Here is a 25403-nt window from a genome sequence, read left to right on the forward strand (position 1 = left end):
TCTCTTCTTCAGACTTCAAAGAGTTAAAACAAAGAAAACTGCACATGCAAATGCTCCCGTTACAAGGGAAAAGGGATTATATTTTGCACAGGCAACCAAATGATGGGTAATCACCCTCCACTCCTTTATATTTACGCCCTTCTCTCAACCCCACGTGTCACGTGGGTTCCGATTCGGTATCGCGCGCAAACCCAACTTTCCGCTTGGTTAACCCTGAGGGTGCTTTCAAAGATAAATCCTTACACAACTTCGTGGTAATAAAAGGGACCATGGGCGGACTTCCGAAGTCGGAACTTGTACCCTCGATAATTACAACTGTCCAATTGCACGTGGCAGGTGTAACACGTCAAATTTGTGAGTAAATTTAGGTTCTAACTTCGAGAAAGGGAAAATTACAAAGCGGTTGTGATAATGGGCTAACCTGTTCATTACGGTTGGTACAGTAAAAAAAGAATAATAATAATCTTCAGGTCATGGAAAGTAAGGTTATGAAGGTAAACGGCAGACTAGTTATTTTCTATTTCCAATCTCATATATAATTTCATTTTATAAGCCTCGTAACAATGGATCATCGATAACGAGCTCTCAAACTAATTTTCTTAGAACGCAGACTGACATGAAGTTCGAAAATACCTCCCTTTAAACAAGGGAAGAGGAAAAAAAAAGCTTATGTTTTCACAGAAAGACAGATATTTACAACTTTCTAAGTCACAGAGGCAAATTATTAGCTTAACCCCTTGAAGTATGAAATAAATTGATAGGAAGACGTCGGGGTGGGGTGGTGACGCAAACCCAAAGACCTGGTTAGTCAGTTTCAAGCATGGAAATAATTCATGACCTGAGTAATGCTCACTAGCCTGGATGTTAGTGAATAAATTTATTGATTTACGTATGATAAATTTATGAAACACTGTGAGCAAATAAAAGGTAAAGGTAAAGTTGTCCCTGTGCTTAACTAATTAAGCACTACACCATGAAGGCGTATGGGGGAGTGGATATATAGACCCACATTTTCTTGACCTCGGCACAAGTTTGAGGTGAGTGATCAGCTTCACGCCCCGGTCGCTTTACTCCCAGTACCCATTGTATAGGAGGCTGAGTGGGCCCCAGAGCCGGTCTGAACGACGTAGAGAAGAGAAAATTCTTGACCCTACTGGGACTCGAAATCCGACCCCTCGGTCGTTCAGCCAGTAACCCGTCGCTATACCCACTGCGCTATCCCGGCTCCTACTGTGGGCAAGTACAATCGAATTTTTTTATTTTCTGATTGAGTGGCACAATTGGGTGTGGCAATTTTGGGGCGTTCAGAGTAATGTTGATCTAAATAATACTTATCAGTTCAGTTCATACCTTACAGTAAACACACTGCGTCCCCATATTAAGGGTCAATAGGATAATACCCTTTAGAAAAACAATCTCTATCTATATTGGGGACTATTGTGACGCCGTGTAGTTTCTGATGAGAAAAAAAATGGGAAAAATTGTAAAGACATGTAATATCTACCACTAGTGCCATCTGTGGAGTAAAACCTGAACACTCGAGACCGGAGCCTTATGGAGACGCATGAAGGGTCTGTCACGTCATACAGATCTTCTCTGCGAGTTAGAACCCCCCATCAGAAATGAGATTTTCCCATTTCCTCGCATTGGTGCTCATGCACTAGGTTTTTGTCAGCTAGACTTCTAACACAAATTTCTATCTCCTTTTCTATCCTAGTTCCACGCATGTGCCTGCTCTATCACAATTTTTATTTTATGGTCTCTTGTTATCTTCCGCTGAACTAGCCTAGTCTTATATGTTGAAATTTGCTGGGTAAATCTGACAGGAGTTGTCCAGTGATTGAGATTAATTCATCCTGCAGCAGTATACTTTTAAAACACCCTATGTGAATTCGAATACGGTTTTTTGTCGGAGGTGAAGCAGCAATAACGTAATCATCTCTGTGACCCAGTGTTCATTCGAGGTCCGCTAACAAGCCAACAGAAAGAAACTTCACAGCTCAGCACCTTGTTGAAGTGTGTGAGCCTGTTTAATAATAGTCTGCAGTACCGACAGGTGGCTCTCGCCTCATTCTACACCTCAAGCGTCCGCATGGACACGCAATCCCAGTTTTCATACACACTGTAGAGCTCAACGCATTTGGCTCTTTCGCACATCACGTCCAGACATTGTTGGTTTTCAAATGATCTCTTGAAATATCTATTATAAAACGTTATCGAGACGTTACAATTACATTTAAATAAAGTATTTAACATGACGGGGCACATGGTAACGTAGTTGCTTGAGGCACTGTTATAAGACGGAAAGTAGCAGGTTCCAGTCCCGATGAGGTTATCGGATTTTTCAATTGACCTAACCCTTCCAGCCGCAATATGACCCTGGAGTCGAATAAGTCTCTAAAAGAAATGAGTACCAGAAATCTTCCTGGGGGTAACGGAAGGCCGGCGCGTAAAGCTGAGAAACTGCCATATTTGAGCCGATTAGCTAGAAAATGTGGGAGCCTCGACGCCTCAAAACCCTATGGACCTCCACGGTCTGTTACGGGGATAGCTTTACCTTTTAATTTAACATGAGGGTGACCTGAATGTGTATTTCGCTTATTTTACTAACGGATAATATACGATACAGCCAAATTATGAGCATGTCCATAACCAGAGATGTCAAAATTGTAACAGGAGTGTTACTTCTGTCCCATGACCAATATTCCATGAGAAGAAAACGAATTGATGACATCGAGCCTCATATATATTCACTTGTCCGGGGTTCCGTGGCTAATAATGATGGGTTCTGGATTGTATGATTTGATTTATTAATACTTCTTGTACAATCTCTATTAATCACAATCAATTATAACGCTACCGCTGATCTACCCACTTCAAAAACCACTGGTACACGCGCCATGCTCCTTCCCCAATGTACTCTGTTGTACTCCTAAAACTGTCTGTCTCGGAACTCCTTCTGAGCCCGCTTATAATTCCTCGGCACGGACCCCACGGGAAACATTTTTCTTCTGTTGTCCTAGAATGTGTGTTTATTGGCTCTTTACCTAGCAATGGATGTCCTATTGTTGAGAGCGTAACTGCGGGACAGTGTTGTATGAGCCGTTACCTAACAATGGGCATATGCGTCACAATATGTTCAGTGAATAGAAACACATTGTACCTTCACCTACTAGTCCGTCATCATCATCATCATCATAATCTTTGTTATCAGTTCCAGATATGATTTAAGGTCATGCAGCTGACACAGGCCATTGGGCTGACCTGAATGTACAGGTGACAAACAGGGCTCCAAAGGTAAAGTTATTCCTTTGCTTAACTAGTTAAGCACTGCGCCATGAAGACGTATGGGGGAGTGGATGAACAAATAAGGCTTCAAACGAAGTTAAATTAAATTTTGAAAAAATATCAAATGAAAAAGTTTGTGGCCAATTTCACGAGATCTTCTATGGCTTCAAATTAAACCGCAGTCAAACAATCGTCCTCAGGACTCTCCCAGCAGCTGAAGAAAAATGAGAGGTTCTTACAGCTGTAACTATCTTCTGGAATGTGACGCCGTGTAATATTGTAGAAGTTTATAGATTCTTTTTTAGAAACGTACTGACTCCATTTTAAAAGTCGAGGATTAAGCCAAGATTATTTTTAGACATGGAGAAAACTTTGTGTTCCTATCCGTTTCCCACTATCAGCAATACCTAAATAGGAGTTCATGAAATGGACTTGTCCGGAAATTTGAACTTAGGCCGTTGTAACCTCCAGAGACTCCAACCGTGATGAGTACGTGCCCATTCTTTTCTTGTTCTTGGGTTCATATCTCGTTTAAGAGATCAGAATTTTATTTTCTCAGGCTGAGAATCGTTCAGAAATAAATTTTTTACTGTAGGAATGAAAGAAAGAAAATCCTTAGAATTATCTTTTATATGTATATGTTTAATTTCAGTTTCATTGTGAAATTATGAAATTTTTAAAAATGCATCATCGGCTTGATATTAGTGAACTCGATGAAGCTAATTCCTTCCTGATAAGCTGATGGTTACTCACGTGTTAAAGAAGACTTCCTTCTTTATATGCAACCCGAATGTTCATTCAATGTTTCTAACAGCCCAACACTGAACCACATCAATCTAATTAACACAATCCCTATTTGTTTAAGATCTATCTTGATGGTATCCTCCCATCTATATCGACATATTCAGGCAAAAGTTTTCACAGGGTTCTCATTCTTCTACAAAAACTAAATCCCGCCCCCACCTCATTCAAATTTATTTCATCACGCCATTAATATGTGACGAAGATTATAAATTATAAAATTCCTTGTCAAGCAAATATAACCAATTTCCTCTTACTCCCTGAAGCTTGCTTCAAAATACTCTTTTCATCTACTTAATAAGTAGAAATATTCCCTAGTCTGCCTGTATTGCAATTTAAACTACAGAGAGACAAAAGTTTACACGAGTTAAAAATATGAAAAATGCGTAAATTTGTCCTCAATTCCAGGTTGTAATCATTTATTTAACTGTAATATATCACTAATATTTTATAAGATAAGCTAATATACACTACTAATGGCTCTACCTGTCTTCGCTCCCTCGGAAGCCGGGATCGTGGGTTCGAATCCCACTCAGGGCATGGATGTTTAGTTTGTGTGTGTGCGTTTTTCTGTGTTTGTGTACAGGTAGAGTCCTTGCGACGAGCTGATCACTCGCCCAAGGAGTCCTACCGTATGTGTAAGATCTAGAAAAACCGAAGTGAACAGAGAAGTTCATGGAAGTAGGCCTAGGCACACTGGGGCTGTAGTGCCAAGGGAAAAAAATGGCTCCATACCCTTCGTTGGCCCCTGGCCTCTTCGTCAGTTTTGTAATCTTTTTTACACAGTCGGTAGGACTCTTTGAACGAGTGATCATCCCGTCGCGAGGCCGCCACCTACACACAGCGCAGCACAAACACAGAATGAACGCATACACAGACATCCATGGCTTGAGTGGGATTCGAACCCACGATTCCAGTATTCGAGCGGGCGAGAACCGTTCATACCTTACACCGCACGGTCACTATGATCAGCTGTGCATCTCTTATAATTCCTATATATCAGAATTCCTTCCCTTTACATTTATTAGGCGTCCGCAGGATTTCATCTGCAATCCTCAAACGATATTACTACGTGTACAGGGTTATGGGTAAAAAGGTAAAGCTATCCCTGTAACAGGCCTTGGAGGCCAATAAGTTTGTGAGACGTCGAGGCTTCTACATTATCTAGACAATCGGCTCACAGAATGCAGTAAGGTTGTCAGCCTTACGAGCCGCCTACCTTTAAACCCCAGGAAGTTTCCGGGTACTCATTTCTGTTAGAGGTTGAGTCGACCCCAGGGACATAGTGCGGCTGGAAGGATTAGGTCAATTGGAAAATCCAATTACTTCATCGGGAACCGAACCGGCTACCTTCCGGCTTGTAACACAATGTCTCAACAACCGCAAAGAAAACATCTCTCTCAACAGTTCTTCTATTGTTACGTCACACAGCTATCGCATGGGCCGCATAGAAAACACCGCTTCCCAGTTACCTCATTATTGCTTGTTAGGAATCTGTTGCGACCATTGTCTAGCAACGACTGTTGTACAGCTGTATATTTTACGGTAGTTGCCTAGCAACAGGACTACATATCACATTAAATTAAAAATATCCACTCTTTCCTCGACCGTCCGACACTGAAAAATAATTACTGTAAAAATTTGTAATTTCTCTAAAGCAATGTATGGATGTAATTTTATACAGCAAAACCTGGAATAAATATTTACCTTTTATAAGGCGGACGAAGCACTTCCTTCCTCCACAGTCACTATCAGACAAGATTTGCTCAGATTTCCGAGAAAACAGGCAGAACTTGCCGTTGTAAAACTTATAATACATCTACAGAGTAAGAGTCAGAATATATGTATCTCTCATAAGCTTCATTATTCCTGTGGTTTTAATATCTCAACATGTTTCCGTGCTACTCTCCAGCCACTGTTTCCAATTTAGTTTATTTGAATAATCGTCTTAATCACACCTCATCATAAGAGTTACGTGAAGAAGTACTTTATTATTTCTATCACAATGACTCTATTTTGCTTTGAGTCCTTGCTTATGTTGTATTGCATAGTCACTTGTGCTATTCATTACATCTTAATGTAACTCGTGTAATTTCTGCTACAGGCAGGCAAATAATATTTCTTACGAACAAAATAAAATGTAGCAATAGTACCGTATTAAACCTATACCCTGAAGGAAGGGAAGCAACTGTTTCTTCTAAAGACAAACTGTAACATGAATTTCTCTTTTCTGCCTTTATAGGGGATCCTTTGACTGCCGTTTCAAGGATATACTTTCTTTTTTTATATCCCCCCCCCATTGTTTTCTCTTTTTCCTGATATTTTACTTTTTCGTTTATTACGCTTTTCATGTTTCGTAAAACTTTCATCTTTCGTAAAACAGTCATTTTTATGGCCACTAACTCCCACTGGATTACCTATCGCCCTGTAGTTCCTCTAAATCCGTTATACTATACACCACCGCACTTAGCTCAATTGTTCGCCTCTGAAGAAGGTGGCAGTAAGATTTCTGCAAACGACAGTAACGGCGTCACATGGGAGAAAACAAAAGTCATGACCCAGCTTACTTACTACTCACTATTTCAACCTCAAAAGTTGAAAGTGAATCTTGTAACTAGGCAGCTCAGTACGTTTTATACAGACAAGAAACCCCAAATTACTAAATTCAATATTTTTCAGCTTACCTTAAATAAGGGCAACTTTACCGCTGATAAACTATTGAAATCTTGTGTTTAGACAGTTTAGTGTGTCCTGGTCAGGTAATCGGTGGATTAAAATCGCCAAATTACTAAATATAACCACATCTCTCGACTTATCTTAAACAAGAGTAACCTCTCCAATGCTTGGATATTGTGATTAGGCAGTTCAGTACGTCCTAGGCATGTAAACCGCATGTTAGAAGCCCTCCTACAGTGTCCGGTCAATTTACTGCACCTTGTACTCCATCTGCGGCTCTGAATTTATTGACCAGCTGAATATGAGATGAGACTTAACACAATCACTAGAAAATTAAATGTAAATTAGTTTCTCTTTGAACCTTTTACAATATAGTCCCATGTGTCTGTGCAGGGGTTCTTAAATATATTAACTATGATCTCACATGAGACCACAAAGACCCCAGCTGTACAATCAGGTTTTTTACATTACGAGGCGTTAAACTGTATGTTTACAACATGTATAATGCTAAATAATATATTGATGGTAGCTGGTTACAGTGGTACTCTACGGTAAAAATGGACCATGACCCACCAAGCCAGCAAATCGTCTAATAAAGAAAATTATTTAACGTCCTAGAATAACTGATAAGCTTGGGAAATTAACACACACATTCAATGGCAGCTCTATCTTGCATCAGATGCTTTCATGGTCTAAAAATAACGGCGTTATTTACAGTTCTGATGCCATCTCTAAGCATAACGCTGTATACTGTACATCATTTAACGGCCTATACATTCTGTGTATCTTCAGATTAGGTAGTGGGTCCTTTATACTGTCTTCTCCCTTAAATTCAAAGTCACGTTATTACAACACTTGGAATCGCCGATAGGAGAGACGAAACTACATCTGTCCCTTTGTTCAATAACTCAACACATAGTGGAAACATACTTTCATGTGTAAGAGTTATTATAGATGGGGTTTGGATTGGTAATTGGATTTATTAGACACATAGAGATCGTAACTACAAGCAACTATAACTCTATTACTGATTCACACACTCGGCATTTCACAGGCTCTTCATTAGTCGTTGCCTGGTAACGGCTTCTAACGGAGGACATTCCGCTTACTTTGAAATCCCGAACTACTCCCGCTCCGAGGTCCACGCAACTTCCTGTCCAATGGATACCTGGGGCTTTTTACCCGGAGGTAAAGTAGTAGAGGCGTGAAGCTGAGCACTCACCTCCGACTAGTGTCGAGGTCAAGAAAATATGGAGCTATACATCCACGTCCACATACGCCTTCATGGCGTAGTGCTTAATTAGTTAAGCACAGGGACAACTTCATCTTCTACAGCCCTTTGTTGGGCCCTGGCCGCTTTTACGGTTTCTTAGTCCTACATACAGTCGGCAGAACTCCTTGAACGGGGGTTCAGCCTGTCGCAAGGCCTCTACCTACACACAGAACAACACAAATACAATATACATGTACACAGCCATCCATGCCTTGAGTGGGATTCTAACCCATGACTCCAATGTTCGAGCGGGAGAGGACGGTTCATGTCATAGACCGCACGGCCGCTGTGACCGGCACATAAACTTTCCGTGTTTCAAAACAAAATGCGAAGGAACGTATTTCGAAATATGAAGACTATAGCAAGTAAATGCACATTTTAGATAAGTTATACAGGTCACATGTTGTTAGGGAAATGAAGCTTAGAAGTTTAAAATGAGCTGGGGGTTTGATTAAATGTGGGGAGAAGGAAAGGACACAGAAATTTTATAAGGAAACCCAATTTTGAAAGAGTCACTTGAGAGATGGAGAATAGTTTAGTAGTATTCTTCCATTAACATGGATCAACTCGGAGATAAATTTCGACAATTGGAATTTTATGAAAATGCGTTTGGAAGGTCGCACACCGGCATGCGTCAAGACATGTAACAGTCAAGACACGAAGTCTGCGACATGACACAAAGAAAGGAGCACAGTTGAAACGAATGAGATTAGGAAAATCGCCGCACACCGGTCTGAGTCCTGATGCTGACGAATCACGAATGAAGCAAGATTGCATCTTTTGTCTCATGTCTTGATGCTTGTCTTGACGCAGTTGATGTGCGGCTGCCCTAATTAGGGTCGTGTCCAACAGCAATCTTTTCGGCACTGAACCTTCGTGTTCAGACAGCTTTGTTCGTCATATGTTTTGGCATAGCTGCGATCGCTTTGCAGTATCATAAACACAGTGTTACTGAAGTAATATCGATTAGTAAAGATGTCCTTTGCTAAGGACAATACGAAAGAGAACGACATAAATGCTGTCTCCTTTCTTCAAGCTGAATTTATATGGTCATTCAGGAGAAAATATTGTAACGAACGTTCAATATTGAAGTTCTTTGGAGCATTCCACTGTATGGCATAATGTGATAAGCTTAACTCGGGACGGGGTGTAATAAGCAATAACAAAATATCAAAGAGAATCGTTTGCTTTTAAGAGTTCGACGGACGATGAATAAAACGGTTTGCAGAGCGGGACGGAGAACAACTAAGAAGATTACACTGCATGCCCGATTTTGTTTCATAAAGTGAGAAGAAACACGACAGAAGATTGCGTGTTGAAATAGGGTAAGTGAGGGTAATACTGACATGATAAGATTCTCTTGTATTAAAAAAGACAAGGTCTCAACACCGGATATAGATCTCAGAACTTCTGGGTTCTCTGACTTTGTCCATAGTCCGGTATTCTAGAAACTACTAAAACACAACGTTTCGCAAACTTGATCTGTTTCCGTCCTCAGATGAGGGGTGAGTGGAAGACACCTACTATTTTGGGTCCCTTAGAAAGGGCTAACCTCAATCACTGGACAGATCCAATTTCCGAAACGTTGTGTAGTTTCTAGAATACCGGACGATGGACAAAGTCCAAAAACCCATTGACTCTGAGTGTTATACACCATCGTCAGAACCTTTTAGTATCTATCGGACATAATGTCTCATATAAAACACATTTAGCTACATTAAGGAGAATATTATGTCTCTAGAACCGCCTCCGTGGCCCAATGGTCAGATTTCCTGCCTACAGATCCACAGGTCCGGGTTCCATTCCCGGCGATACCAGATTTTCTGAGAAGTAGTGGGTCTGGAACGGTTTCCACTCAGCCTCGTGAGGATAATTGAGGAGCTATTTCAAGGAAATAGCGGCTCCGGTCTAGAAAACCGAGATTTACGGCCGTGGGGACCCGTTGCGCGGACCACGTGACACCCTCTATCCGCAGAAGTTGGCACTAACTTCGCCGACAAGCGGCGGTCGCTCGGTCGGTATAGATCGTTTCCGGATTACAGCCCACAGAGTTTGGCTTGGTTTTATTATGTCGTTTAAGCTGTTATCATGAGAGTTAGTCTTGTTTCTGCTTGATGTTTGCTTACTTCTGCACGGAATTTAGAGGTAGTACATTAGTGTCTTCAGCTGTCACTGTAATTCTTCTATCTTCTGTGTATGCCTCGGGCAGCTTCTTCAGTTCGAATCCCGATCACTAAGCTCAGAGAGACACTTACGTATGCATGAGTCACATATATATTTACGAAAGGGAAATATGTAACATATATCTATACCCGCTCTTCAGAGATTTGAGTCATCACATGAAGAGGTCACAGAGACCTGTCTAGACGTTTCGAGCTAGATGACTATTCCAGAGGTGCGCGGTTACACACCAGCAATCCTAACCGATGATTCTCGTAGTTTTATTCAGCCTCTTCAAGCAAATGCTGGGATAGTATATAAACTAGGCAATGATCGTAGTTACTATAGGATTCTGACGATGGTGTATAACACACTGATATGTTGGGTTTTTGGACTTTATCCATCGTCCTGGTTTTTAAGATAACAAAATAAAAACACGACGTTTCGGAAACGTCGTGTTTTTATTTTGTTACCTTAAAAACCAGGACGATGGATAAAGTCCAAAAACCCAACATATCAGTAGGCAATGATCGCTTCCCCCAGATTCCTTCAAATAAACTGTTCATTAATTATTAGACCGTTCGATCCTGTTTAGTCTAAATACTGAATGTATCGTATGAAAATATCACGAGACAGATCAGATCGGCAATACCTATCAACATTACACAATTCTTAAACTAAATCTTGTTGTAGAGTCGTTTCTGAGAGACAGTTGCACAATCTGTCAAGCAATCAGTCTCATTTTAAGAAACACGATTGTATAGTCCCTTGTTCTCGATATTCTGTCACTTTACCATTCTCCTGAGCCGAGAACAGTTCACGAATGACCGCATTCATATTCGCCAGAAACGGGGTGGTCCAGCTACACCTCCAGGTACTAGGTCCTGACTTAATCCTGTTGCTTACTTATATCTCGACAAGGAACACGTAGAATACACCCCGTTTCCATTGTTGTAGTCCATATGTTGTATTATTAAAAATCTATTGCCTAGCAACGGGAAAGTTGGGCTGAAACATGTAGCGATACTACATATATATAGATACTATAAATATCTATAGTGATCAGAACCTTATTTGACATATACTGTATATATGTACATGCTCACACATATACGTACGTTCATACATGTATACATATTTACATAGGTTTGTGGATCTTCCAATTGAATTGTAATACGTTCACCATAATTTGACTCTAACATATTCCAGTTGATATAGAGCCTAATTCTCCTTAATTACTTCATGAACCAGTAACTTCAAATAATGAGGGACGTAAAAAATACCTAAACATTTCTCTTAGTAAACCACACACGTTCATAACCATATTATAAAATAATCAGTAATATTTTTCTTGATTAAAAAAATACCGACTGAAGGGAACAAGAAAAGAATTGAATATGATATCAGCATTCAAAATTACTTTCTGTTTTTAATTTAAGGAAATTATATATTTACAGAACTCTGAGGGAGAGGAGCTTAAGGGCGTTCTGTCAGAACTAATTTCCTTACGTATCTAGGGAAATTACCTTAGTTCTGTGCATATTACGTTTTGAGCCCGCTCTTTTTCACTATCGGTAATAATTCGACCCTCACTCCTCTCGCTGTAACGGTAGAAGAACGCCAAAAGAAAGTTGTTTCTCAGAGACAATTTTTCCCCACTATGATCTCCAGCTTAACAACTACTTGACAGGAAGAACGTAAGTACACTTCAAGAGAAAATTGCTCCAAATTTTGTTATGAATTCAGAGATAACTTTCGGGATTTGGATAGGCTACTCTGCTCCGCCATAATCACTGGCAGAACAGCCCTTTTCGACCCATAGCTACTGCTACACAGTCCGGTTTTCAATTCTTTGGATTTCGCAACAGTAAATGTTTTTCAGAGCAAGGCAGTCAGCCTTAGGTCCAACCCCCAACATGGAGGGTTAAGTATCTATATTTACATCCCCCAGGAACAGGGTGGCCCAGTTATACCCCCAGGCACCGGGTTCAATTTTCTTCTCCTCCTACGTCACACAGGGCTACAGTGAATATATTCTAACCCGACTCCACACAAGGGAAAATTTCATATTGTAGCATGTAGTACCGTTGCTATGCAACGATCGAGAGAAAAAATATGTGTTGCTCGGTAGCGCCCGGTAAACACGCCAACGATATCCGGACTTTCGCTAGGCAACCGCCCATCACAAAAATAGAAAAAATGTTAGAGGGGTTGTTTTATTTTGGATCCCCTGTTCCTGGGAGATATAAATACGGGGACCTGGCCCTACACGTTGGTGGAGACTCGAATCTGAGATAAGAAAATGTGGTCATGAGTCCCACGGGACTCGAACCTGAGAATGACTGCGCTGAAGAGGCCCATCAACAATTTTAAACTACAGACCCATCCTACCGTCAGACAGGATGTTCCATAAGGACTATAGCTGCAAGTGTTCGGTTGTATAATAAAAATTGCGGTCGTGGGTCTCAAGGGACTTGTAGCAAAGACGAATTGATTGACGGTAAACCGCCAAATAACTGACTATATCTGTTTGCAAGCTAATGACGCTCACGAATACATATATGCTTGGTCGCCGTTTCTGTTATGCCGTGACTGTACTTGGCAGCATCTCAAGTGCACCCTCAGCCTGCTGCCATTTTGTGGCTGTGCTCTTCTAAATATCCCAGTCGCCCGCAATTCTCGTTAAATGCGTTAGATGGAAGAGAGAGGAGATGGAAGATCAAAGGAGCTGCACATTACAGACGGAAGATAGACAGAGAAACAGCAAACGTACGCGCGCGCACGCACGCACACTCATACAAGCACTGGAAGTGCAAAAGAATGGCTCCCACAAAGCTGGAATATTCCTATACAGCACTAGCTTCAAGAGGAAGGCCTTTAGATCATCGAATATGAACCATTCTGTAGATAATTCTGCTATGTTGATATTCACTGAAATATTAGAAGTAGATCTTACATTGTATAATACTGTGGCTCTGGAAGAAATTGAAAATTTCGATTAGAATCCAAGAAACGGTCATGGAAGTTGGTGGTGCATAATCCATAAAACCTATCCCTGTAACAGGCCGTGGAGGTCCATATGATTGTGAGACATCGAGGCTCCCACATTTTCCAGACATTCGGCTCACAGATGTTGGTAAGTTTGTCAGCCTTACGCGCCGGCCGCCATTTACCCGCAGAAAAATGTTTGGTACTCATTTCTGTTGGAGGCTGAGTCGATCCCAGGGACATAGTGAGGCTGGAAGGATTAGATCAACGAAAAAATACAATGACCTCATCGGGAATCGACCCTACGATATTTCGGCTTGTAGCATAATACCTCAACCAATTACGCAACCTCGTGAAAATTTTATGATTCATTTCCTATCTAAAATGTGCAAAAAATACACTCTATATTCTTGAGATATGCAGCAGTAACATATGCGAAATCTACAGGGTGTAAAGAAAGGAGGATATAATGTTTAATGTGGTATAGTACTCACATAAATCAACAAAAACGTCCCAGTCAACATGTGTCCTGAAAGCAGTGTCTGCTGAGCTGCAGTCCATGTTCGTGACCCCCGAATTTCAAGGCACTTGATGATGGCCGATTAGGCTGAAACATATAATGAAGTGGGTAATGTTAAAAGAATTGAATGTTATATATTGATACTGTTGCGTGTTGGACGGTAAACAACTGAAAATAAATGTTAATACCAACTGCAACAGACTGCTAAGGCACTACCAGGGACGTCTAGATTTCAAAGACCTACCGGGTAACGCGACTTAGGGAATTGCTCCCCGTTTATTCTGAGAATCATGTGACAGTCGTGAACACATTCTGTAGCAAAATGCTTGATCTTCAGTACAAGGTGTGATTATAGTAACCATTGTGTTCGTAAGGAGCCGGGATAGCTCAGTCGGTATAGCGACTTGCTACGGGCTGGACGACAGTGGGGCCGGAGTTCGTGTTCCGGTAGGGTCAAGAATTTTCTCTTCTCCACGTCGTCCAGACCGGGTTTGTGTCCACCCAACCTCTTATCCATTGGGTACCAGGGCTCTTTCCCCGGGGGTAAAGCGGCCGGGTAGTGGAGCTGAACACTCACCTCAAACTAGTGCCGAGGTCAAAAAAATGACTCCCCCATACGCCTTCATGGCGTAGTGCTTAATTAGTTAAGTATATTAACAACTTTACCTTTTTTACTGTGTTCGTAAGGATTGAAGTTCTCGACAAATATAAAATGGGAAATGTTCTAATAATCCAGACTTAGGTTTCGGTGATTGTGCCATTAAAAATGCCGTTCGGAAGCTTGAAATGTACGCAAGATGAGGAGGCCCATCGGCATGTCATAATGTCTAGAGAACTTTTATACCTCTTTGTTTGATAAACTCATTTGTAGGGGAAAATGTATGTTACTGAAGAAGACCAGTTCTGTAGAGAAATACGAGAGTCTAAACTCTGCAAAGAGGTTTATGAAGTATAATTATACTCCAGATCTTAAAGAGTTCAAATAGCGCTTCTGCTTGTGATCTGTCTGCATTAGGAGTTCTCTTTCTTTTGATACACATCAAGATTGACGATCCACTTAACTTTATTTCGTAGTTATAACCAATTTCCTGGTTATATGTTGAAGAGTAATTCAGAAGTAGACCTTCTTTTTCTTTACCTTTTTTGGCCGATACGTTCAAAGCGATTTTACGTATAGTTAGAATATAAAAAGTTCGCTTCTTCGAGTAGATCACGAAATTGAGTACACTCTTAAAACTTTCTCAACTTGGAATGGCCACTGGCAGGAGCTTCTGATCACAAACGTCAATTTAGAAGCAACGGCCTGTCGCTACTTGCTGCAGGAATATTGAGCCAGTGAAGTCTGGCCAGAAGGAAGGCTCCCTGCGCAGCTGTCTCTGAAATATCAAGGCTTCTGGGACGAACATAATGATAGCTCAGGATGTTAGGAGCTGTATTCTTATCCAGAGGTTCGGATTCAAGTCGGGGTGAGTTCATGTGAGATGCGTTCTGCAAGAAGTATCCATGCAACAGGCATTTCTCAGAGTTCCTTCGGTTTACCCCTGCTAATCACCATTCACCATTTCTACATAATCATATATTACTGTCCCCTGAGATATGTAATGACCGCCCATGTGGTCTAGTGGTCAGAGTTCCTAGCTACAGATCCAGAGGCCCCGGGTTCGATTCCCGGAGCTACCAGATTATTTCTATAAGCAGTAGGCCTAAAACGGGGTCCACTCAGCCTCGTGAGGATAATTTAAAAGCTATTTCAAGGAAATAGCGGCTCCGGTCTAGAAACCCGAGATTAACGGCCGTGGAGATCCACTGCGCTGACCACGTGGCACCCGCTATCCGCAAAAGCCGACAAGCGGCGGTCGCTCGGTCGGTATAGTTCGCTTGAGGACTACAGGCCACGGAGTATTTTGTTTTTGTTTTGTCTGAGGTATGTAATAGCCCAGACTAGGCAGCACATTAATATAACCTCGGTGTTGAAGGTGGAGGTTCACTTCTGACCTCACATTTGGCTTCTTACAGAGAAAAAGAGTTAAGTTTATTTTTTAACTTTAATCTACATAGTCACATTAGCAAATTCTACAAATTAATTATCACATAATCCAGTTGTATTCATTGGTAACATAGTAACCGACAACATTTCATTTGCCAGATCACAGATATAGTTTTGTGTAGCTCAGGTGATTTAGTGACTAGGTTACGGAACGGACAAATTGAGACTTGTGACTCCGTTCCTGGTAGGAGCGGAGAGGTCTTCATTACTGTACTCAGGCTGGTTTGTGGTTCATCCAAACTCATGTTCAATTGGGCCCGGGAGCTCTCTATCCGAGGGAAAAGCGGCCGTCGAGCGCACCTAACCACCCATTTCCTTCCAGAGCTGAGGGTTACAAGAGGCTGAAGCTCTCCCCCCACTCCAGTATAGACCATTTATGACTTAGCTCTTATTTAATTAAGCATATTACAAATTACGTTTACGTTTGAGCACAAAATTAGCATAGAAAGTTACATAATGAGGAGCTTCATAACTTGTACTCTTCGCTAAATATAGTTAGAATGATGACGTCAAGGAGGATGAGATAGGTAGAGCATGTAGAAGGCATGGGAAAATAGGAAAACACATAGAGTATCAGTGGGAATCCTAGGGAAAGAGACCACTAACTAACTAACTAACTAACTAACTAACTAACTAATTACATGGAGCTGAGCCCTTCTAAAGGAGAAAAAAGTTGGTGAGTTAGTAAAGAATTTTCCAAAAATTTATGAAACCCGAAGGATCATTATCGTATTCACAAAAGCCCCCTTTTGTTCCCTATTCTGTGGCAGAACAATCTAGTGACTAGTCCATACCATCCCATCCTAATTCTCTAAGATCCATTTCAATATTATCCACCCACCCACGTCTTGGTCTTCCTAGTGGTCTGTTTCCTTCTAGCTCTCCCACCAATATGCTATATGCACTCATTTTTCACCCATCCGTGCTACATGCCCTGCCCACCTCATCCTCCTTGACTAGATCATTCTAATTGTACTTGTAGAAGTGTACAAGTTATGAAGGTCCTCATTATGCAGTTTTCTCCAACGTCTTGTCACTTCATCTCTCTTCGGTCCAAATATTTTCCTCAACAACCTGTTCTCAAACACCCTCAGTCTATGTTCCTCCCTTAATGTCAGAGAGAACCACAGATAAAATTACAGTTTCGTACATTCTAATTGTTAGGTCCTTAGACAACATAGGAGAAGACAAAAGCATCCGGGCTGAACGGTGGCAAGCATTACCCGAATGAGACCACTAGGAACACCTAGACCTAAGTGAAAGATTAATAATAAAACGAATCTTAGAGAAATATGATGGAGTTATATGGACTGGATTAATCTGGCTCAGGACAAAGGAAACTGGTGGGCTCTTGTGAACAAAGTAATTAATTTTCAATTTTCGATAATGTTGAGAAATTCTTAAGCAGCTTATCGACCGTTGGTTTTTCATGGTCTCAGTTTAACGGAGTGAGAGTTAGTTAGTTAGTTAGTTAATTAGTTGGTTGCTTGGTCAGTCAGCATACAAATTATGCCACATAAAACCGCCGCCATGCCACTCCTGCACACTAAAGAACAACTAAACAAATGGAAATTCATCTGGAAGACCCGCTGCAAAGTTTCAAGAACATAGGAGCGTATTAAGAGGCGTTGGTTTGGACCTCGACAGGCTGAGCTCTTGCGACTCGCGGAACACTCGTCACGTGACTCGAGGATTTACAGTTCCTAGCCATATCTGCGAAAATTAAAGAATTATATAGTATATAGATCGTATAAGCTCTCATATAATGGGATCCTCTGTTACTCTTATGCGTAAATAAAATAGAGATGCTCTTTCTTAACAAGGGCGATTGTTATTTTCAAGTTCTGAGGGTTGTAAGAAAATTAATTTATTTTTATTGATTCTTAAGGACCCGAAAGTAAGGCAATTTCCCTTTCCTAAGAAGCAGTATTTAGGGAGAAATATACTGCCCTATGCTCGAGCTAGTGCACGTATAGTTCATAAGTTCCTTAGGCTCTCAAGCTCTATACCTATATCGGAAATTAGTGCCGCGCCATAGTTCAAGCGGTTAGTGGCTGGCTTCCCACCGCGGCGGCCCGGGTTCCATTCCGGGTCTGGTCAAGTGGGATTTGTGGTGGACAAAGTGGCTCTGAGGCAGGTTTTCTCCGAGTACTTCGGTTTCTCCTCCCAATCTTCACTCCACCAATTGCTCCACAATTACCCTCACCTATCATCTGGGGCTGGTACAATAGGCCAGAAATGGCCGCAGTACAAGGGACTTAGTCCCACCCCACTAGCAATATATCGGAAACTAACAATTACACGGGACAGATATAACTGCTGAAGTTGTCAGGTCTAGGAAGGAAACAAACAAGAAGTTAAAGTTTCTGTTTCCTGAATAGAATCCAAATCGATTTGTTTACACATTACTTCATGCATTTCCTGTCATAAAAGGGGGTAAACTTACAGGCAATTTAAATAAAAAAATGAATAATGCTATCCCTGTAACAGGCCGTGGAGGTCCATAGGGTTGTGAGACGTCGAGGCTCCCACATTTTCTAGACAATTGGCTCAGAGATAGCGGTGACGTTGTCAGACTCACGCATCGGCCAGCCTTTACCCCAAGATGATTCATACGTTTGCTAGAATTCACAGACAGACAATTCCACTCACGCCAGGAGAAACCCCAAACTTCGACTACAGCCGTGTTGCCAAGATCGATGAAGAGTGCGTACTTTATCGGGCAGTGAGGCTAATGACAGGCGAAAATGTTTCCTTATGTGGTCCTACTCCCTCTTATTTAAAAGAAATCAGATCTACAGAAATTGTGATAATTTATCTCATGGTTTGTTCTAATATGTATTGCCACGCGTGACGAAAGTAACGGGTTCTACTTCGGATGATTGGATTTAATGGCACTGCGCTTACAATCTCTCTTAATTACAATTAATACAGCACTATCGTTGATTTGCATAATTTGCAGTTCACCATTATACACGCACTAGGATTCTCAGTTTTCATTAGTCGTCTCCTAGCAACGGTTCTCAACACAGAAGCAAGCACTTCATATCGCTATGAAGTCTTCTTGTTATTTCTTGTTCCATCAACCTGAAACCTCGAAAATCAACTAAAAATTCTGTCTACTACTAATTCTATCGACTTAAGACTCCTCGCAAACGATCTTTATTGTCCCCTATAAACCTTCGGAACGGATCTACAGAAAACACGTCACGTGGTCGCTATCCAAAGTTGTGTGACGTCACTGCGTACGCGGAAGTGTGTTTACCAAGCCATTGCCTAGAAACGGATTGCATAACCCCGATGTTCCATTGTTGCGTGCCTATATTTTGGGGTGTTTATCGAACCGTTGCCTAGCAATGCGATGACGTGTCACAGTATATTTAGTCTGCCAGAGATTTTTCTTCCTAGTTGTTTTCTGACAGTGGATTGGTTGGGGCAGATCAAAAACTCGTTTCCTGTAATTAGCAGTGTTAATGAAGAAACTCAGAAGACACAGGCCTGTCGGTAGTTTATTAGAACATGATAACTTGCTGTTTCAGAATATCGGGAACAGAAGAGGACAAAGATAGAAAGAAAAGTAATAAGACGCGAGCTGAACTTTCTTTGCTTTTGATTGCTTTCAGAGTTGATTCCTCACGTTCGAGCAGCTGGTGCAGTATTGTGGTACCATGGACATGCCTCCATATTTGACACGGTACTACAGAAACTAGTTCACTGTCACTTTCCTGTGGCAACAGTGCCTCGTCTTATTACGTTCTGGGAGCAAATAAAGTGCAGTAAAACTCAAAAACAATTTTTTTTTTAATATTTCGGTCCTGGTCGAAATGTAAAGTATGGTTGCCAATAGCAACACTAACTATATTATGAAGGAAGCAGTCTATTGGGATGAGGGGCAGTGTAGATATTGTGTTAACCGACGTTTCGGAGGAACGTACCGCCTCCATCTTCAGGGTAGAAAAAAAGAAAATTCGCAAGTGAAGAACCAGCGTGAGCAGGTGCTAATAGACTAATGTCATAGTCACAGCCGTGATAACCTCAGCTCCTACACATATGTGATTATGTTCACACTTCTACGAATACATGCATGGAGGGGCGTACGAATATGTTCTACAATTCCCACTAGCTATATGTAACACAGTGAAACTCCGCACTTGCATCAGTGGCAGATCCATGCACTACCGCCCTCTAGTAACTAATACGTCCACTTGAAACTGGCGCAGACATGTTCACAGAAATAAAGGCATCATTTTGAATATAAAAACCAAAAAATAGGTTCTCTGAAGGTATGGATGTCCTGTATAGAAGTGTAACATATACGCAATATTTCTCACAAATTCTCTCACAACTCTCTGTTGTCAAGATTTCCTAATGCTTTCTGCCTTCGCTTCAGGAAAAGTTCTAATGCTACTTCAAAAGATTCTCAGGCGAAGAAGAAAGTTTATGGATAAAATGGGACCAGCGCAGATAAAAGCAGGGGTTTACTGGTTGCCTAACAGCGTTGTTTCGATGTCAGAGATGTGATATAACTCAGTGATAGCACCAGCTTGCACGTCAGAGATTATGGGATTAAACACAGAAAGAACTTTAATAAAACGTTCACTATGCGATATGCTTTCATAGCAAGAATATCATGTATAACTGAAAGTCACATAATAATGACACGTGAATCAAAACACGGAGTGCATTTGTGGAGGTGTGTAAGTATACAGAATGTCGCAGGAGGAACGGTCAATATTGTCACGTGTCACAGTGACTAAAAACGGGGGTTCGGATTGGTAATTGGATTTATTGACCACTCACAGGTCGTAACTACAATTATTATATTAGTGCTGCTTTACACAATTTACAATCAATTCACACTAATCTCTTCAGTCTGTCTGCAATAGTTTTCACGGGTTTATAACACAGGAACTATAACAGTTGCTCCTACCGGAACTAGAACCCCGCCAGTCGCTGCTACCATCTATACTGATTACAAATAAAAGTCAATTTACGTCCTTGGTCACCAAATTCCTTGTCAGGATGACATGCTGAGACTTCGGTCGAGTATTGAGAAAACATCTCCCTAATCTGGAATACCTGCGAATATACCGAATTAACGGTCGCTGATGGTCGACAAGGGATGGTCCTCCAGCTTTGGGATTCGATCAGGAACGGCTATTCAAAACATAAAAAGTAGCACCACAGGAAATATTACCTGGGGCTTCAAGCTCTGGAGGTTTGTTTTTCTGCGTAAGAAGAGGAAAACAGTCTTTGATTTGGACTAATCTGGCTAAATATTGAGTTCAGTCATGAGGTCTTGTGGAGACGGTAAAGAAATTCGGATTCTATGAAAAGCGGGTAAATTGTTAATTTTCTGAGCGAATCTGAAAGGGCCTTCTTCATTGAAGTAGTTGGATAGTCAGGTAGTGAGCAGTTGATTAGAGTTATGTGTCCCCTTATTTTATGAGGCTGGCAGGTATTTATTTAGTTAGTTTATTCGTTCGTTAAAATATTATTGTTGCAGCTGAAGAATGTTCTGACTGGAGGAGAAAAATTCCTGAAAAAGGAACGAAGAAAAATAAGAGAAAAATAATTACCTGGTCTATTTATTGAACAGAGAGGATGAGGTTGCGGTAAGCCTATTGCGTATATGTTTTCTGGAAAGAAAACAAAATTACATTGACTCGTTTTAAAGCACTCCTGATGCTTGATCCAAATTCCAATTTTTATACATGTTACTTTTTACTTTCATTTCATTGACGTTTTTAACCTGCTTCAGCCAAAGAGCAAACTGGCCAACCCTTACATATTTGGAGGGCTTAGATCTGTGCGCACACAAGAACTGCCTCTCTCTGTTCTATTTTTAGTTAATCCGATCCGGCAGCCTAACAAAAGAAATGGAAACAACCACGAGTTTCCCCATTTCTTCTTCTCAGAAGCCTACAGGGCCTATCTTTCTCTTCCTTACGTTTAATCCAAAGCAAGACAAAAAATAATCTCTTCTTGCTGAAATTTCAGGATTCTTTCAGCCGTTATAGGAGTCTACGGTTTCTTTGGAAGCACAGATGGAAGTCGGATTCAACAGGGAGTTATAACACACAGAAACAAGACAAGCAAACTCTCGTCTCACAGATACGCGCTTGAGGAAGGCTGCTTCAATTTCCACGAACTCCCACACACTAAAGGAACATTGAAAGCTATCACCGATAGAGCGCCATATTCCTGCTTTCCTAAGAGTTAGGCGTTATAGATTAGGCTACAGGCTAATATGTAGCACTACTAGAAGACTAGCTTCTCCGACAAGCGACGGTCGCTCAGTAGGTATATTTCGCTTGATGACTAAAGCCACGGAGTTTGTTTGTTCGTATTAAAAAATGTTTTCAATAAGTGATAAGACATTTCATTCAGTTCGCCTGACAAAGGCTGGCATATCTTTAAAGAAATGTGTAATTTAAATAAGTAAGTAAGTTAGTTACTTAGCTAAAGTAAGTTTCAGAATTGTTAATAAGAAAGCCTGTCATAGGACACAGACAGGAGCCAACCTGCTTCATGGAGATGCTTTTTAATTGCAACTTATCTGTTTCTTAGTTTTCCTTGGACGGGGGATCAGCCCGTTGCAAGCCCGCTACCTGACACAGACACAGAATAAATATAAACAGACATCAATGCCTTGAGCGGGATTCAAACCCACGATTCCAATGCTCGAGCGGACGAACACATTCCATGCCTTAGACTGCGCGACCACTGGGATCAGCTTTTATCGCGAATATGGCCACATATTTCCAACTAGTTCAGAAATTAGGAATGCCCATTAGATTATATCTCCCACTCTCCCCGTAAATTTTCAAGGGGTAAAGGTTAAGCAAGGAGACAAATTTACCTTACGTATAACTTTATAATCATAGAACGTCTGAAAGCTTAAATTAGCAAGACAATTCTTTGTTGTTGTGTAAGCTATGGTCCAAAGTATTTTTGTCGGGAAGATCTTTAAGACTTAGAAACTTAAAAGTATATGCACGTTTAGCTTGAGGTTTACTAAGAGCCTCAGCGGGAGGCCTAAGTTAGTTCCCTGCTGTGACCTCACACAACAAGGTTCTCGTGTTTGTCATCTTAAAGATGTACAACGGCCTCGCGCATGCTCCGTAACCGGAAACTGAAGTGAAGTGAGGTTTTGTCCGAAGCCCAAGAACTGAGCCAATGTTTCTCAAAACGTGTGCCGCTAGACGAGTCTGAGAATGGCCCTACATCAGTGTCCCAAACTTCTCTGTTTAAACCACACTTCCGCCTTCACGGATGTAGCCTCATCGCCCCTCTCCTGAAAACGACGTGAACCCGATACATGTTCACGCCACATCAGTTCACTGTTAAAAGTGAGAAGAGCTAGGAATGAGAAGGGAGCTGATTTTAAAATGAAAATAAATAATTTCTTACTTATAAAATGCAGGATATTTGAAACAGAACAAAAGTTATTCAAAAATTAAATTCAGTTAAGCGACATCATAAAGGGGGCACGCGGTAACGTAGCTGGTTTGGGTACTACGCTACAAACCAGAAAGTCGCGGGTTCGATTTCCGATGAGACCATTGTATTTTTCACTTGACCTAATAATTCCAGCCGTACTATGACTCTGGCGTCGAGTCAGCCCCTAACATAAATGAGTACCAGGAATATTCCTGGGGGTAAAAGGCGTCTGGGGCCTAAGACTGACCTCACCGGCATCTGTGAGCCGTTCTTCTATAAAATATCCAAGGCCTGTTACAGGGATAGCTTTGCCTTTTTTGAGCGGCATCTGAGACGAACGTTGCAGCCTGAGAAACAAATATTTTAGACTTTCATTATGCTTTCATTTCATGTAGTCAGAACATTGTATAAATCTCATTAACTACGTCGCTAATCATGTCCACAAAACATCGTACCATTCGACGCTACCTAGCTTGAAGTATTGTCAGCGTCGTTAAATAAACAACTAAAGAAATGCCAACCTTAAAATTATGTTGATCTGTTATTTTTCATTGATTACAAAACATATTATAACCAAAAGTAAAAGGTAAATTTGTCCCTGTCCTTAATAATTAAGTACTACACCATGAAGGCGTATGGAGGAGTGGATGTATTGAACCACATTTTCTTGACCTCGGCCCTAGCTGGAGGTGAGTGGCCAGCTTCAAGCCCCTGCCACTTAACCCCGGAGAAAGAACCCCCAGTACCCATTGGATAGGAAGTTAGGTGGATCCCGGAGCCGGTCTGGACGACTTGGGGAAGAGAAAATTTTTTACCCTACCGGGACTCGAGCTCCGACCCCTCCGTCGTCCAGCCCGTAGCCAATCTCTATACCGACTGAGCTATTCTTTACAACCAAAGTATATTAACACTTCTATAAATCGAAAGAAGGTCTGACGATTAAAGCGAATAGATACGTATTATACCCCCAGCCCCGCCCTTAATTCAGAGTAAGACTTGATTTTGTGTGGTGCGAAGTTCTGAGCTGTTATATACTCCAACGAGCCGTTACGAGGAGAAGGCTGAAAACAGAGACCAAAAACTAAAGTTATCCTTCTGCTAAACGCCATGAAGTAGCGTAGGTGTGAGAGGAAGTAAAGCTCCACACATTGACAAGAGCATTACCTGCGAAAGACAGGTAAGTTTCATGCATCGTTGGCCTTTTCCCTGGGGATAGGTTGCCTCACTGGTTTGGTAATATTTTTATCCACGTTCTGTTGTTCAGTGATGTTCAGCCATGGTGATATTTCTGGGGGGGGGGAGATAGAAAGAACAGACGTTGGCTGGACAGTGCGAGCATAATACCCACACAGCGCTTCATAAAACGCGGTCAACTGTCTCAAAAGTTATGCTTCATCCCGGCACAATACCATCAGCATTAAAACTGTACGGTGAAAAGGAGAAATGGAAAATAGGGGTTTCAATTTAATTATAACAGAGTCCAGTGAATTTTAAATGTAACTAACTAACTCTTTAGAGCTGAACCCTTCTAGAGAAGTCACCAGTTGCTCAATTATTCAAGAATTTTCCGAAGTGTTTATGGACATCAAAGATTCATTACCACATTCCCAAAAGCCCGAATTTTTTCGAAGAACCAGTCCAAGTCTGAGACCCGTTGTGGAATTTTAAATGGAACAATAGAAAAATATTAGGAAATCCAAATTAATATAAAATGAAAATTAAGTTCAGAAAAAAATCCCTGCAAAAGGCAGCGGAGGCACAAAAGGTTTTGAGACGTCGAGGATCCAACATTTTCTAGACAATCAGCTTCACAGATGGCGGTAAGGTTGACAGCCTTAAGCGCTGACCGCCTTTTAACCCTTGGACGATTCCTGGTACTCATTTCCGTTAGAGGCTGAGTCGATTTTAGGGCCATAGTGCGGCTCGAAGGATTGGGTGAACTGAAAAATCCAATGACATCATCAAGAATCGAAAATAAAATACTATACATTTTACAAAAGATTTTAAACCGAAGAAAGAAGATAAGTTTTAAAGTTATAAAACGTGTAATTTAAACGTTTTGGAATCTTAAACAATATGCAAAATTGTTAAACTCAGATCAAATGTGATCTAACCAATAAACCGTCGAATTCAGGCCGGTCGATCAAAACACCGCAACTTAAAAATATTAATACACTTTATGATCGTTTCGGCTAATATTATTTTTA

At 41.1% G+C, this 25403-nt stretch overlaps 1 long non-coding RNA gene across 1 annotated transcript in view; it reads right to left on the reverse strand.

The window, feature by feature from the left end:
- Positions 1-13686: 13686 nt before the first annotated feature.
- LOC117282408 overlaps positions 13687-25403 on the reverse strand; it is a 143240-nt gene continuing 131523 nt past the window's right edge. The window contains exon 4 of the long non-coding RNA XR_004513141.1: positions 13687-13793. This is a non-coding gene — a long non-coding RNA (uncharacterized LOC117282408). The remainder of the gene's footprint in view (positions 13794-25403) is intronic.

This window comes from Cryptotermes secundus, unplaced genomic scaffold (genome assembly GCF_002891405.2).
Source record: "Cryptotermes secundus unplaced genomic scaffold, Csec_1.0 scaffold560, whole genome shotgun sequence".
Lineage (NCBI taxonomy): Eukaryota > Metazoa > Arthropoda > Insecta > Blattodea > Kalotermitidae > Cryptotermes > Cryptotermes secundus.